This window comes from Schistocerca nitens, chromosome 5 (genome assembly GCF_023898315.1).
Source record: "Schistocerca nitens isolate TAMUIC-IGC-003100 chromosome 5, iqSchNite1.1, whole genome shotgun sequence".
NCBI classification, from domain to species: Eukaryota; Metazoa; Arthropoda; class Insecta; order Orthoptera; family Acrididae; genus Schistocerca; species Schistocerca nitens.
In genome coordinates this window covers 722,883,759-722,901,335 of record NC_064618.1, presented here as the reverse complement: position 1 = coordinate 722,901,335, position 17,577 = coordinate 722,883,759, and positions in this window count along the sequence as shown.

Here is a 17,577-nt window from a genome sequence, read left to right as displayed (position 1 = left end):
ATGACGATGACAAAATGCAGTGTGGCAAAATTCTTTTTTCTCGAAGCCTCCACACACACACACATCTATCTCTATCGTGATGCTGTATACAGAACTGCAACTGATCTAGAAGTAGTGACACTCCTGTGTGCAGTTTTGTCGGTGGGCGCACTACTGCCAGCTCGACCTCTCTGATGTCGCATCGAGAGAATCCGCCACAATGTTGCTGTGCTGACAGTCCGTGGTTCTACGGATATCGCCACACTGTCCGTGTGGATAACTGAGGAGCTCATTTCCAAAGGGTACCAAATCCTTAAAATCCAATTTAACAGGAGAGCTAGAAAACGTTTTAGCTTTGTTGTTATATTCAGACAGATATCGAGACACAACACCAAGTAAATGTTTATTTATCTAATTTTTATTGCATAAATAAAAATGGATTTGGTACCTTTTGGCAGAAAACTGTACTACTTTTGGTAAATGTTGTTCTGGAGTCTCTGCTGGTGGTTCGCAGTATTCATCTGATATATCAGACGGCTTAATTTAATTAAAAACTGACAATGACCATAAGAAAACGCCAGAGACGTCATTACAAGATACAATGTCATGCAAACAGGTGTCGGTCGTGTTGTGTGTGACGTCATTATCAAGAAGAGCAACGATTGGCTGCCGGGATTTGGTACTTATTGGAAACGAAATAAGACTGAGTTTAGTACTCTTCGCCACGAACAGCAGGTCTTACGGGGAAATATATAACCGACATCATAGGTTTTGGCATACATAACAGTTTCATTAGATAGGCAATAGTTCTAAGTAGTGCTGCCACCTGTTATCTAATTTTTTGGATTTTTTTCAGGTTGGTATTTTTCGGAAATGAGCTTCTCAATTGTTTTGCTGCAAAGGAGCATATTTCATGACTCAATGTACGGGACGTGGCTTTGGGATCGCGTACGGCAGCCTGAATGACACGTCCGTCCTCTTGGGTACTAGTCACGTGGGGCCGTTGAGATTCTGCATCTACTCGTACATCTACATCTACATCCATACTCCGCAAGCCTCTATGGGTTGTCCCTTCTATTCCAGTCTGGTATTGTCCGTGGAAAGAAAGATTGTCGATATGTCTCTGTGTGGGCTCTAATCTCTCTGCTTTTTCCTCATGGTCTCTTCGCGAGATATACGTAGGAGGGAGCAATATACGGCTTGACTCCTCGGTGAAGGTATGTTCTCGAAACTTCAACAAAAGCCCATGCCGAGCTACTGAGCGTATCTCCTGCAGAGTCTTCCACTGGAGTTTATCTATCATCTCCGTAACGCTTTCGCGATTACTAAATGATCCTGTAACGAAGCACGCTGCTCTCCGTTGGATCTTCTCTATCTCTTCTATCAACCCTATCTGGTACGGATCCCACACTGGTGAGCAGTTTTCAAGCAGTGGGCGAACAAGTGTACTGTCACCTACTTCCTTTGTTTTCGGATTGCATTTCCTTAGGATTCTTCCGATGAATCTCAGTCTGGCATCTGCTTTACCGACGATTAATTTTATATGGTCATTCCATTTTAAATCACTCCTAATGCGTACTCCCAGATAATTTATGGAATTAACTGCTTCCAGTTGCTATATAGTAGCTAAATGATAAAGGATATTTCTTTCAATGTATTCGCAGCACATTACACTTGTCTACATTGAGATTCAATTACCATTCCCTGCACCATGCGTCAATTCGTTGCAGATCCTCCTGCATTTCAGTACAATTTTCCATTGTTACAACCTCTCGATATATTACAGCATCATCCGCAAAAAGCTTCAGCAAACTTCCGATGTTATCCACAAGGTTATTAATATATATATAGTGAATAGCAACAGTCCTACGACACTCCCCTGCGGCACACCTGAAATCACTCACACTTCGGAAGACTTCTCTCCATTGAGAATGACATGCTGAGTTCTGTTATCTAGGAACTCTTGAATCCAATCACACAATTGGTCTGATAGTCCATATGCTCTTACTTTGTTCATTAAACGACTGTGGGGAACTGTATCGAACGCCGTGCGGAAGTCTAGAAACACGGCATCTACCTGGGAACCCGCGTTTATGGCCCTCTGAGTCTCGTGGGCGAATAGCGCGAGCTGGGTTTCACAGGATCGTCTTTTTCGAAACCCATGCTGATTCCTACAGAGTAGATTTTTAGTCTCCAGAAAAGTCATTCTACTCAAACATAATACGTGTTCCAAAATTCTACAAGTGATCGACGTTAGAGATACAGGTCTACAGTTCTGCACATCTGTTCGACGTCCCTTCTTGAAAACGGGGATGACCTGTGCCATTTTTCAATCTTTTGGAACACTACGCTCTTCTAGAGACCTACGGTACAGCGCTGCAGGAAGGGGGGCAAGTTCCTTCGCGTACTCTGTGTAAAATCGAACTGGTATCCCATCGTGTCCAGCGGCCTTTCCTCTTTTGAGCCATTTTGTTTTTCTATCCCTCTGTCATCTATTTCGATATCTACCATTTTGTCATCTGTGCACCAATCTAGAGAAGCTTTGAGTATATCCTTTCTGTAACCAAAAATTCTATTTTCGGAAGGCAACCGTGAATTCCCGATCAGCGTGTGTCATTATCCCGGGTCGATAAACCGCACTGTCAATACGCCACGATGATGCTGGTAAAACGTTTCTCTTCTTAAGCGAGGAATAATACCGCCTCCTCGTGAACAATCAATATTCAAGTGCCACTACTGACAGAGTGCCGGAGTGCCGGAGTGACCGAGCGGTTCTAGATGCTACAGTCTGGAACCGCGCGACCGCTACGGTCGCAGGTTCGAATCCTGCCTAGGGCATGGATGTGTGTGATGTCCTTAGGTTAGTTAGGTTTAAGTAGTTCTAAGTTCTAGAGGACTGATGACCTCAGATGTTAAGTCTCATAGTCGTCAGAGCCATCTGACCCATATCAACGGGGACAGGTGAAAACGTGTGCCCCGACCGGGGTCTCCTGCTTACATGGCAGCCGCTCTATCCATCTGAGCCACCGAGGGCACAGAGGATAGCGCAACTGCAGGGACTATCCCGCCCACGCCTCCCGCAGGACCCACATTCTCACCTTGTATGCCCCTAACCTAACCTAACCTAACCCAACCTAACCTAACCTAACCTAACCTAACCTAACCTAACCTAACCTAATTATAAGTATATAGTTCTGGCAACACCGGCCATGAACTTCTTCTTCTGTGCGGATGCACACATATTCCCGGAATTCTTACGGGACTTGGTAGGAATGCCTTCCACGAGTAATGAGTGTGTTGGGGTGAGACACTACGAATGCAGTGCGTAGACATACAAGGTGAGAATGTGGGTCTCGCGGGAGGCGTGCGAGAGATACTCCCTGCAGTCGCGCTATCATCTGTGCCCTCGGTGGCTGAGATGGATAGAGCGTCTGACATGTAAGCAGGAGATCCCGCGTTCGAGTCCCGGTCGGGGCACACATTTTCACCCGTCCCCGTTGATATGCACCAATGCCCTTTAGCAGCTGAAGGTATTAATATAATTCTAATTTCGTTCTAGACGGCTGCAGGTCATCGATGGTGTCTGTTCTTTCGAACAGACACCATATCCATATAAGTATAGTACTTAATAAGATGGGCGGGAGAAAACTTACTTCAGAAGGACTGTGAAGGACGTCTTTTAATGACACTTCTGTCTTCGTGGAGAGATTCAAGGAATTGTTGGGTCATTTCGTGCATGTAATTCAGTTGACAGAATGGAAAAAAAACCATCGCGTAGCTCTCGACAAATCTTACAAGGGGAGGCCGTCAATTGTGACATTCAGATTCGATTCATACTGCGCATAATAACAGCTCGTGGCCAGAGGTGTAATGTGGCAAAGCACCAAGATGCTCTTCTCAGCCGTTGTCGAGAAAATAGACAGTTAAAAGAAACCGTTCCGGTGAAATACTCTCTACGATTATTAATTTGCTACAACGTCGTGGCGCAGCGGTAAGCGCTCGGGTTCGTAATCCGAAGGTCGCTGGATCGAATCTCGCGCCATCCAACTTTTTTTATTATTTGTTTTTTGCAATACAAATGTATACACACACACACACACACACATACACACACACACACACACACACACACACACACACACACACACACAAAAAGGCTGTCCTGGTAACCCGACACGACATGAACAAGGTGACGCATGTATACGGCACAATATTCAATCACGATGTCTGGACGAGTCTTGCCACTTGTTTTCGTATAGAAGACAGTCGACGAGTACGCCAAGAAGTACACCAACGTTGTTATTACATCCTCCAAATCCGGTAAACTAACAACGGGTTTGTTCATGGACTTTTTGCGTAATGCTTTGCAACCATACGTACAAAAGAAAGAATTTCTCCTTCTGATCGACTCTTGGGGTGGGCAAGCGAACCCGGCATTATACGATGAGATGTTCCTGGACGATAAGAAGTTACCAACGTGCACTATAAAAGTCATTCCTCCAAAGTGCACTCCTCTCGTCCAACCGTGTGACATGTATTTTTACCGGCAGGTAAAAAATTTGATCAAGCGCCTTCAAAATTGTGCTTTTTAATCGAGCGAAACCGTGACATCAACTCCAGAGACGATTGTATAAAAATCCAAGCCATCGTCCACCACCACCAATTGTCTTCTCCGATTTTTGCCGATATGATACGATACGCGTGGTATGCATCAAACCTGACGAACGATGGAACAATTTTTCAGAATGTCAATCAGGTGTGTTTCCCAACAGATAATTTAAAAAACAATTGTTCTTGTAAAAACGCATCGTTTATCAGATGTGCTCGATGTCGTGCTGTTTTCTGCTTTCCATGTTTCTATGAGAACTATCACTCTGGTTCGTGCGATACTCCAGCTACTTCTGGTCACTAATTGTTAATTATGTGCGAGTGTATACCGAACTTTTCAATAAATTGTATCCACTTGAATATTATTTGTGATATTGTGTTTTATTTCAAGTATTATTTTTCCACGACAAACGACTTCCAACAACTTATTATATGCATAATTGTTGCAACTGATTGCCGGGAAATATATACAAGCAATATATATATATATATATATATATATATATATATATATATATATATGTGTGTGTGTGTGTGTGTGTGTGTGTGTGTGTGTGTGTGTACACACATTTGAATTACAAAAAAATAATAAAAAAATTTGCATGCCGCGAGATTCGATCCGGCGATCTTCGGATTACTAACCCGAGCGCTTACCGCTGCGCCTCGATGCTGTACGAAATTATTACTCGTAGAGAGTATTTCACCACAACGGTTTCTTTTATCTTTTAACTGTCTATTTTCTCGACAACGGCTGAGAAGTGCATCTTGGTGCTTTACCACATTACACCTCTGGCCATGAGCTGTTATTATGCGCAGTATGAATGGAATCTGAATTTCACATTTGGCGGCCTCCCCTTGTTAGCAGAACACTACGATGTCGTTACTCTGTCGAGTCGGCTCTCCATTTGACCCTCTTCAACACAACTTTAGACCCAGACCACACGAACGACTGCCAGGCGACAGCTGTCAGTTGCTCAGTAGCTTAAGCAACGAGAGAGTTCAAGCCTGAACCGTGCATCAACGCGTATAGCGCGCTTTCTAAATCGCACTGCGACAGGCCACGGAATAGTTCCTAAAGGTCAGACCCGCAGCAGCGCGGCGAGATTGCGTACGCGGCGGCGGTGCCGGTGGGGAGGAGGGGCTGGGGACACACCACTACCGTTAACTTCGCGGAAAATTGCGACCGCCCCGTCCGGGCGAGGCGCGGCGAGGCAAGGCTGGGCTGGGCTGGGCTAGGAGCGGCCTAGCTCTGCTACCGGCGGGCACGGCGGCATGGCAGAGTCCTCGCGTCGCAGCCGCCGCCCGCTGCCCACTCCAAATCCAATCTATCTTAATGGCGGCCCAGAAAAACAGTTATTGGATTGCACGGACCAGCCCGAAACACAGCGCCGCCCGCCAAGATTATGGCGCTATTGAATTAAAATGTTATCGATTCGCGGCCATCCCATTAACTGATTAAGAACTGCATTATTCACCGAAGATCCAATACATTACTGGCGAAATATTGCTCGGCTATCGCGAATTCAGACTGTGCCAGTAACCGCGTATGAATTAATTCGCTACATGTTCTTGTTTCTTAAAAAAATGACACAACCCGATTTCTAGTCGTTCTGTTGGGTGAAAGAAGAAATTTTATGGTGCAGAAAACAACGGTCAGGCGAAGACCGCATCACATTGTGCGCAAATTAGCACGCATGTGCATAGCTCGCAAGGAGATGACCCTAGTGGTGGGATAGACATTTTGAAACCATCTATACGTCGATGTAGGTTAAGATATCAGGTGTCATACACTGCAACCATTCACCCTGGTGGACCCTCGTTTGCGAGTAATTGGCGAAAAAATACTAAGAATTTTGTGTGATACTCAATAGCGTTAAATAAACATCAGTGTGTAGCTTGGTTGTGTGGAATATGGGTAGGATAACAGCTTCACATACATCAGGTTGTGGGTTCGAATCACATCAGCTATGCTATTTTTTTTTTAATTTTTATCGAAATGACTTTGAGCATTTTTATCCAGTTCATTGAATTAAATGTACTTTTATACTTCCATGCCTTTGTCACATAAGTTTAATCATAATAACAGTGTTTTCATTTGCTGTCTTTTTTTTCCTTTTTTCCCACTTCAAATCTTTTTACATGTCTTTTTGGTTTACTTTATATATAACTTTCAACCGCGCGGGATTAGCCGAGCGGTCTACGGCGCTGCAGTCATGGACTGTGCGGCTATCCCGGCGGAGGTTCGAGTCCTCCCTCGGGCATGGGTGTGTGTGTTTGTCCTTAGGATAATTTAGGTTAAGTAGTGCGTAAGCTTAGGGACTGATGACCTTAGCAGTAAGTCCCATTAGATTTCACACACATTTTATAATACTTTCTATTTAATTTCTTTCGTATCATCAACTTGCTTTCTCATCCACATTGTAGTGTTCATTTTAACTGTCTCTAATTTCGCTTGAATTTCGTTTTCCTTTAAACGTTCGTTTAATCTAAATCTGCAAGTGGAATCAGGCAACACACTACTTTCTCCCACATAATTCTCCCAAAAAGACCACATAAGACAAATAAATAAGAGTTCATATGGAGATTAACCGACAGCCCTTCTTAACGAAGCACTCGTGAATCGAACGGGAGAAAGAGGCGGGTAGAATGATAGTGATACCAGAATTGTGCTCAGCCACACGCCATAATGCGGCTTGTGGAACACACACGTAGATACAAAATAGCTTGAATGAAATTTTCGCTCTGCAGAGGAGCGTGCGCTGACATGAAACTTTCTGTCAGATTAAAACTGTGTGCCGGACCGAGACTCGAACTCGAGACCTTTGGCTTTCGCTGGCAAGTGCTCTAGCAACTGAGCTACCCAAGCGCGACTCACGACCCGTCCTCACCACATCAATTCTGCCAGTACCTCGTCTCCTACCTTCCCAAACTTCACAGAAGCTCTTCTGCGCAGAAGTCATCCGACTGCCACCTCGTCCTAGGTATTGGCGGCAAGTTCAAATTCCATCAGACATACAGAAAACAGAGGAAGCGCTCTCCAGATGTGGAGGTGACTGGACACAATTGAGTACAGTGATATACTACATCCCATGATCAGTGCATTTGGGATAGGTGCTGGCAGCTGAGCTACATTTACAAGCAAGTTTAGAACACAGAACGACAGGTTATGTCATGATCGCATGGATAGAGCTGACATAAAATCGATAGAAAAATGATGGGTAATAGATATAAATAGACTGAACGTACACCAAAATGCGGGGAAAATGAGGATGTACTTGCGTATCTTCTGGTTCGCGCGAAACAATTTTTACATGGGAACAAGTATGCGACAGCAAGAGGAATTCGAGAAAACGTCGAGATGGAAGCGAAGAGAATCAGGGGAGCAGTCAATTTTTTTTTCCATCGAGGTGGCATTACACTTTATGTCTACTGAGGTACCAGCGATACACGCGAGTTCACTACTGTATTTGATGCTTTTCAAGAAGACAGAGAACCATCCACCTCCAAACTTACTTGCATCTGTGTTAAAGGATAACGGAGACTGGATGGGGTGATCTATTGAGATGGAGCTGTAACGAGATACAGTTTAATGGTGGACTGCTGATGCATTCTAGAGAGGGGGAAATTGCTGTAGTTCAGTTTTTCCACTGTCCGTCAGGATGCATCAGTCACGTGACATAGCCTGCTTTCGACTCGTATCCAGCCACGTGTTCTGCATGTGATTTAAACCACTGTCTACTTGCGGTCGTTAACGGTGAACCTGTCGGTCATCAGAGGACTTACATCTCATGTGTGATGAAATGTGGCACATTCCTCTAAACGAACTTTGATTTATGCGATGTACTCCATCCCCCTTTCGCATCTTGGGCGTAAAATCGAGACTTCAGCTTCATAACTAAGTTAGCGATAGATGCTTGTGAGGCACTGCAATCCTTGTGTATATTTGCCTGACGGATATGCTGTTTACAGAGTTAGTGGCGGAATGACTTGTAATTTTCACATGTCGGACGCTTCTGCTATGCGTTTATCTGTTTCCTTGTAATAGGTATTCGCCGTTACTAACGGTCATTTTATATAGGGCTAATGCAGGGATAATATCATTTCCGAACTGTGATCGGATGTGAACAGTGGGCACTATACATCTGCAGAAAGCTATATTCTACTCATATCACACAGAGTCAATGTTTTAAGGAAGTAGTTTTTTCGTTTTACCATTCGATAACATAGTTTATTGTAGAGAAACCGGGAAGAGAGATGTATGTCATCCACTTTAAATATATTTCTTACATTGGAATATTAACAGCGCCACATTCCATATGACTGATAGGTCAGAAACGCAAACGATCTAACATTATAGCCCATTTTAAGTGCATAAAGTTGTAGCCTTAAGAGAGCATGTGTTTATGTTCTCTCTTACCAATACCTTCTAGTTACTGATGCTAGACTCGGTACAATACTTAAGAGTTGATAGCTTGGTTGATTTACGTAATAATGCGTCGAACTCCATCCGTCTGGTGCTCCATTGTGCATAAAAGTCATCCGTTTCTTGTTCTTCTTAACCATCTGCTATTACATCACGCCACTTTGAAATCTGTTACTATACATCGATAAGGTGTGCTAACCACCCCGACATGGGCGCATCTCGAGAAATATTGCGCACTTGGATGGGTAAGGACTCAGCAAGCTCCATTCATTCACGAGACGTGGAGTGTAGCGATCTACTTCTGGTCGGTAACGGTGCTGCAGGGTGGTTTGGGCAATGACAGTGTGAGGATGGTCTTTCACCTAATTTTACCCTAAGACAGTGAGAATGCTCTGTGACTCCCATACACAGAGAGATAGATCGTAAATTAAGCACTATGCTCAACGTGTTAGAAATATGTAGAGCGATGTCTGATATACTCGTACTTTGATGGTGTATGTGCTCAAGAATGGACGTACTGCACAGTCACCTATCCACGTTCGCAATGATACAAAGTGGAGAAAGGGTGGTTTAGCTATGATACTGAAATTGGGAAACATGCTGTCACATCACTGGTCAGTGTTGAAATTACTGTAATATTACTAAAACTGTTCGCACTATCAACTGTGATGCTTATTATTAGACTACATCGATGGTGTCTTTTCCAGCACACCCCATCCACCGGCACGCTGTTGGTTAGCACACAATGATTGACTGACATCACTTGTTTGAGTTGTAGAAAGAGTTTTGGTGGACGAACATCACCTTCTGGGGTGGGTGGCACCGAAACAGTGATCACGCACATGACTGCAATATGATGAATCAGTCGAAAAGGAACATAGAGTCATCAGCTATTCCATGACTACGACACATGAGTTTAAGTGTAGAGCTCATGACTCACTTTCGGACTGTAGTTTGGAAACCATCCACAACGCTGCAAAACTCCTCCAATTTGCTTATGTTGTAACTCCCTTCTATTTAAAACCATCCAGTGTTTGTGGCATGTTATTACAGCCACAGTAACAATATGATTTACATTGTACGATGTCTAGTTTTCCACGAGAGGCTGTGGATCCTAGCGTCTTAATGTCAGTTTAGGACCTGACACAGACCTCGAAGTCGTGGCAGAAAAACAAAATGTATGGCAGTGTTCAAAGTGTGTTAGAAAACAATGTTTCGAACAACGGCACAGGGTGACAGGGAGCGTCTATTGCGACCTACAGTATATTCTGTGGGATACGGCCATCCTACTACAGTACGGGTGATGAAACCGTAAACTGACCTCTGCAATGGATCAAAAGCTGTATATTTAATACAGGGTGTTTCAAAAATGACCGGTATATTTGAAACGGCAATAAAAACTAAACGAGCAGCGATAGAAATACACCGTTTGTTGCAATATGCTTGGGACAACAGTACATTTTCAGGCAGACAAACTTTCGAAATTACAGTAGTTACAATTTTCAACAACAGATGGCGCTGCGGTCTGGGAAACTCTATACTACGATATTTTCCACATATCCACCATGCGTAGCAATAATATGGCGTAGTCTCTGAATGAAATTACCCGAAACATTTGACAACGTGTCTGGCGGAATGGCTCCACATGCAGATGAGATGTACTGCTTCAGCTGTTCAATTGTTTCTGGATTCTGGCGGTACACCTGGTCTTTCAAGTGTCCCCACAGAAAGAAGTCACAGGGGTTCATGTCTGGCGAATAGGGAGGCCAATCCACGCCGCCTCCTGTATGTTTCGGATAGCCCAAAGCAGTCACACGATCATCGAAATATTCATTCAGGAAATTAAAGACGTCGGCCGTGCGATGTGGCCGGGCACCATCTTGCATAAACCACGAGGTGTTCGCAGTGTCGTCTAAGGCAGTTTGTACCGCCACAAATTCACGAAGAATGTCCAGATAGCGTGATGCAGTAATCGTTTCGGATCTGAAAAATGGGCCAATGATTCCTTTGGAAGACATGGCGGCCCAGACCAGTACTTTTTGAGGATGCAGGGACGATGGGACTGCAACATGGGGCTTTTCAGTTCCCCATATGCGCCAGTTCTGTTTATTGACGAAGCCGTCCAGGTAAAAATAAGCTTCGTCAGTAAACCAAATGCTGCCCACATGCATATCGCCGTCATAAATCCTGTGCACTATATCGTTAGCGAATGTCTCTCGTGCAGCAATGGTAGCGGCGCTGAGGGGTTGCCGCGTTTGAATTTTGTATGGGTAGAGGTGTAAACTCTGGCGCATGAGACGATACGTGGACGTTGGCGTCATTTGGACCGCAGCTGCAACACGGCGAACGGAAACCCGAGGCCGCTGTTGGATCACCTGCTGCACTAGCTGCGCGTTGCCCTCTGTGGTTGCCGTACGCGGTCGCCCTACCTTTCCAGCACGTTAATCCGTCACGTTCCCAGTCCGTTGAAATTTTTCAAACAGATCCTTTATTGTATCGCTTTTCGGTCCTTTGGTTACATTAAACCTCCGTTGAAAACTTCGTCTTGTTGCAACAACACTGTGTTCTAGGCGGTGGAATTCCAACACCAGAAAAATCCTCTGTTCTAAGGAATTAACCATGTTGTCTACAGCACACTTGCACATTGTGAACAGCACACGCTTACAGCAGAAAGACGACGTACCGAATGGCGCACCCACAGACTGCGTTGTCTTCTATATCTTTCACATCACTTGCAGCGCCATCTGTTGTTGAAAATTGTAACTACTGTAATTTCGAAAGTTTGTCCGCCTGAAAATGTACTGTTGTCCCAAGCATATTGCAACAAACGGTGTATCTCTATCGCTGCTCGTTTAGTTTTTATTGCCGTTTCAAATATACCGGTCATTTTTGAAACACCCTGTAGGATTGTACCGCGTCGGCGGCAGCAGCAGCAGTTTGACAGGTAAATTCGATGACGGATGGGGTGTCCCATTAGGAATGCTATTCTGGGGAGCATCGCAACAACCCTCTCTCTGCACTGGACTCACATCGCAGCCTTGCCCCATCATGTCAGCACTGGCACCTAGGCGAGTTCTATATCAGATGAAGTTAGTGGAGCTTTTATAATTCGTAATTTTTCTCTGCTGGATGGTAAAGAATAATGATGGGAGCATGTTGGGCTGTATATAGTGAGAGCTGCTTTGTCAGGATGGGACAGCAGTGGATGGGGCCGTAATCAGTTACTCTCAGTTGCATAACAAATACAAATTTATTTAAAGAAATTAAAATTTAGAAAGTCATCTCTTAGAAAAACACAAATGACTGTATGAGGGCTGAAGGCCTTATCACAGAAAAAAAATTCCACCATTTCAGGCAGAAGGCCACCAACTATAACCTCAAACCACAAACGGCTGAAGGCCTGAATTAGAAGTCATAAGAACAATTCCAAGTAGAACATATTAAGATAAATACTTCGTTTTAAAACAAACTGGAACACGGCTCAAAGTCCTATTACAAAATAAGTGAAATTATCACTGAGCTGGAGGCCACAAGCAATTTCAAATAACAAATGGCTGATGGCCGGTAAACAATTCCAAACAGCACTTTTAAAATAAATCCCTTGCTTTTCAAACACGTTTGCTTAAAAAAACTTACAGTAACACGGCTGAAGGCCTTATTACCAAAGAAGTGAAATTATTGCTCTGCTGAAGGCCACACCAACAATAATTAGAAAATTACAAATATCCTTAAAACAAACATCACAATCTAAGGAAACAGGACAAGTAGTTCTCAGCAAGTGCTGCAAGGGTTGGCCTCGGAAAGTAAGACAAATATAAAGTAAGGTGAGACAGGCAGCCAGGAGTAGTACTCATGTAACAGGATGGCAACTCAAACTAGGGGCAGCTTAAGCGCCGACCGACCGACTAACCAATCCGCCTAACGTCCGATCACCAGTACAACGATGGAATATTTTTAGGCAAGGGCGAAGAGACAGACAGCACTACGTCTTCAGAAAACATCCAAGACCGAAGGAAACACTAGAACCAAGGTAGGCCTTCCCAAAAAATATGCACAGTACAATGCAAGAGGCTGTCCAACTACACGCCATGTCGGACAGCATCAAGACGACGAGGAAAGGTACACTGCAGGAAAAGTACGCTAACCTCCAGGGCAGGTAACTGAGGCGTTAGCGGCAAAAAAAAAAAAAAAAAAAAAAAAAAAAAAAAAAAAAAAAAAAAAAAACTGGTTGCACTTCACTAATAAGAATAATACTAAATTCAATTATGAATAACAAATAGAGAAAGACAGCTGCAAAATTTCACCGCTTCGAAACACTTTACTCGTTGCTGCCAGGCTCAGCGGTCCTGGTTGCAACAACCCGCCGACCAAAGGCGAGATCTCAGAATAGTCGAGGTTGCATTACCAGTTAACTCTTCACTGTACTTAAACGTCCTGGGTTTGGTGTGCAACGAAGCTCTCGCAGCTACCCCTCCTCAATCCGGCAGTGGCAGCACGCTGCCAGTCGCCCCGGCTTGCTCTCGCGCTGCACGGACCAGCTCGCTGCTGCGTCCCAACTGAACTGACGACCGTTCGCAACTGCCCACTCCACACAACGTGACCTGGAAATACTAGCGGTCGCTCCAAAGATAGTACCACAGAACTCGTATCGATAAGCGCTGCTGCTGCCACTCACGGGTAGGCAAGCCAGCAACTTAGTGACGCCAGTAAATCGAATAAGAAACGAGATGCTATAAGCGCAATGACGAGATGCCAAGCAATAAACGGCATGAAAACGAGCAGAGCACAGCTCATCTAGTTTGGAGACGCAACACAATGCGCGCATTTCCACCGGATGGTCAGAACACAGCCCTGTTGCACTAATCCAGGTGGTTCTGTTTCTACGTGGGTTGGAGAAGGTAGTGAATATGGCTTTCTCCGACTTCTGCTCAGTTCCGACTCAAATTGGAACGAGCACATGCGCAAAGCTGCAGAAATGGGAGCAGTTGCAGGATGCTTAGGGCTGACTAAAACCACGTTGTAATTTAACTGTAGCAGATAGGTTCGAGAAAGGTGACTCGTTTCGAGATATGAGAGTTCTAGAAATATGATTCACTTGTGGCTGTGAACCAACGCAGATATCTGGTTGAATGGAAGTGCTTGATTCCAAATCATAGACATCATTTCTAGCGGATAGCGTAACACTAGAGATCTGAAAAGCTAGTGCACATTTCTTACTACCTCAATCAGCACACCATCCACTACTGTTTGTGGGGCTTCTCGATCAGTCAACGCCTATAACTCTGCCGGTCGCTGTGGTCTAGCGGTTCTAGGCGCTCAGTCCGGAACCGCGCGACTGCTACGGTCGCAGGTTCGAATCCTGCCTCGGGCATGGATGTGTGTGATGTCCTTAGGTTAGTTAGGTTTAAGTAGTTCTAAGTTCTAGGGGACTGATGACCGCAGATGTTAAGTCCCATAGTGCTCAGAGCCATTTGAGCCTATAACTCAGTGGATATATCACGGAACCTCTGACATGGCATCGAGACAGTATACATTACAAATACTATAGAAATATCTAGTGGTGTGAGGGAGTTGCAGATAGCGGTTTCTTACCACGTTCCTTAGCCGAATCACTTTCCAAATTCAACGATTTTATCAGTAGGTTGCTTCGTGGGCTATGTGTAACCGGACTGCTGGTCTGATAATATACACTCCAGTGTTCACCATCTCGGTATTTGTCTGGACAACAAGCCACCTCATTCAGAGGTGATGTCTGTGGTGTCACTGCCAGACACCACACTTGCTAGGTGGTAGCTTAAATCGGCCGCGGTCCATTAGTACATGTCGGACCCGCGTGTCGCCACTGGGTGATCGCAGACCGAGCGCCACCACACGGCAGGTCTCGAGAGACATACGAGAACTCGCCCCAGTTGTACGACGACGTTGCTAGCGCCTATACGGACGAAGCCTTTGCTCTCATTTGCCGAGAGACAGAATAGCCTTCAGCTAAGTTAATGGCTACGACTTAGCAAGGCGCCATTAGCCTTACCTAGTTTGATAGTTATCGTATGAAATGTCTCATCAAGAATGATGTATTCACAACAAGGATAAATAAAAGTTAAGTATTAGAGGAGCTGCATACTTTTCTTATTAGAATTAACTACTTATCCTGTTCCAGAATTCACGCCCGTCTGCGTTAGATAGCGTGCATTTCGGCCTCCTCTATCTACAAGGTGTTGGCACATTCACCAACACATCAATGTCGTACCTCGATTTATAAAACAAGTATAGCTTTTAACATGGATACCTGTGTGCATCAGTAGAACCAAGAGCGCTTGTGACAGTAACATAGAGTAGTTGTTGAGATTGTTTTTTTTTTAACATCTGAGACGATTACCCATATCTTTCTAAGACACAGTGATATCACTCACAAGAAAAACTTATTAGGCAAGTCCACCCATCGCTGATTTCCTCTCCGTATTATTTCGTATCGTAGGCAATCTGTTACTGATGAAGTATTATACTTAGTAGTAGTAGGGGATGTGTGATAGGTTCACCTTGAGCATCAGGCTTATAAAGTATATATTTGTGTTCCAACATGTGCAAAGGAGATGACTGTGGAATACTGTGATAGCAGAGGGAAGAGTTTGTCAAGTCATAAGAATGATCGAGATATTTCTATTTCCTGAGCCACGGCCGTCAGCAGGATGTATTTCCGATACTCCACTCATTGTCAAATGTCATTCAACGGAAACCGCATTTGTAATATTTCATTGTAACTATAGCGATCAAACATATATGTGACCGGTTTCGTAGGGTGATTCCGTCTATGCGTGGCCTGTGGTGGGGACGATTAACGTTTCCAGCCAACGGTAGGGCTGCTGGAGTGTGGGAATGTAGATGATTTAACAGTGTTGTCCTCTAGTCGACCGAATGGCGAACTAATATTTAGTAACATCTTCAACTTTTATAGTCCTGTCTTCCTCAGTTGCGTATAATATTACGGTATATTAATAATTTTTACTTATGGACTTAGTATGTAAATGCATAGAAAACTAAGAAGATTGAAAATGGAGGTGTGTTTGCGATGGACCGTTATTCCCTCCCTTGTAAATTGTTCGATTCACTGCTTCTGCACATTTCGCGCCTTTCTTTAGTTGAGGGATCATGGATTGTGGTGTGTGCATCTAGCAGGTGAAAGACAAGTTTGCTGGTTCTCTAGCCATGAGAAACACATTAGTTGACTTTGTAAATTATAGGGATGATTTGGATTCTGTTACATCACATACATCGATGATCATGAGCGGAAATATCAGTTTCCTCTATTTCTTTCGAGTTCTCACCTAAAGATCTTTGCAGGCGGTATAAGCGCTAATGTTTTGGGTCTTTAGAGAAATAGTTTCCAGTCTATATCTTGGAATTATAATGTGCGAACGATCGGTAGGCTATTGCTGTATGCTTGATATCGAGAAGTAACGCGAAAATGATATAATATTATGGTGAACCAAGAGAAAATTCGTGTGTTCTTGTAATCCCAGAGTCTGGAGATGGGTGTATAAAAGTAAGCAAGCAAGCAGGTCTGGACCAGAAACAGTAACGCGTTTGTGCCGGGTAGGGAGCGAGCCCGAATTTGTAGAACAGTTCTGAGTGTGACTACGGTCCACTGAGGGTGCTCTGGTCACCTGTCGGGCATGGATGACTGCCGACCTTGCAGGGAAATATCTAGTGCTGCAAGGATTGTACACGGTGCTGTCTGTCTTCGCAGTATATGTACAAATGATGTAAAAGGTCTGATTTTGTATGGTGCAGGATAGGAACTGTATGTTTACTACATCGGCATGGTACGTGGTGATATATTTCTTGGATGGAGATCAGTTTTGCGCTCTAATATTCAACGTTCTGTCCTCAGTGTGAGAGCAGTGTAACTGAGTAAGAGTCTTTCCGTACTTGACAATATGTAGGGGCACCTTGCAGGGTTTAATGGTCGATGTAATATGGCGATCAGTGTGAAATAATTTTTTTCCCTCTGAAAGTCTTGTGCAGAAAGAATAAAAAGATGGCCAGAGCTTCGATACAGGCGGCATCAAAAATTGACCAGGAAAATTCGATAACAGCCAATCATATTGCACAATTCATTCACAAGACATTCTTTTGTGCTGGGATATAGGAGTCTCTACACAGCGGTGGGAATATTTGTGTGTGTTGAAAGTAGGAAGGGTAAAATGTGATGGACGGAGTACCACATTAGGACTGTGAAGAAGACTGCTTTCGATGTCATTCTGCGCTATTTTCGTAAACAGGTTCTGTTAGGGCAAGAATTTTCGTGCTTACAAGCTGAGACATCAAGAAAGCGAGCATTAATTATTTCTGGGACACCATATAATTTCCGAGAGGTCCACTCGGTTCTGATTTTACATAGCCGTATGATATCAATATAAGATTGAGAACCTTGTTATATGCACTTCCGATGGCTTGTAGCTACACGTGCGCACTTCGCAGCATTGTGTCAGTCATGCTGGGCAGTTCAGTACAGTTAGACGCGTTTCCCACATCGCGCTAGGAACAATGCACCCTGTGCTATTCAGTGA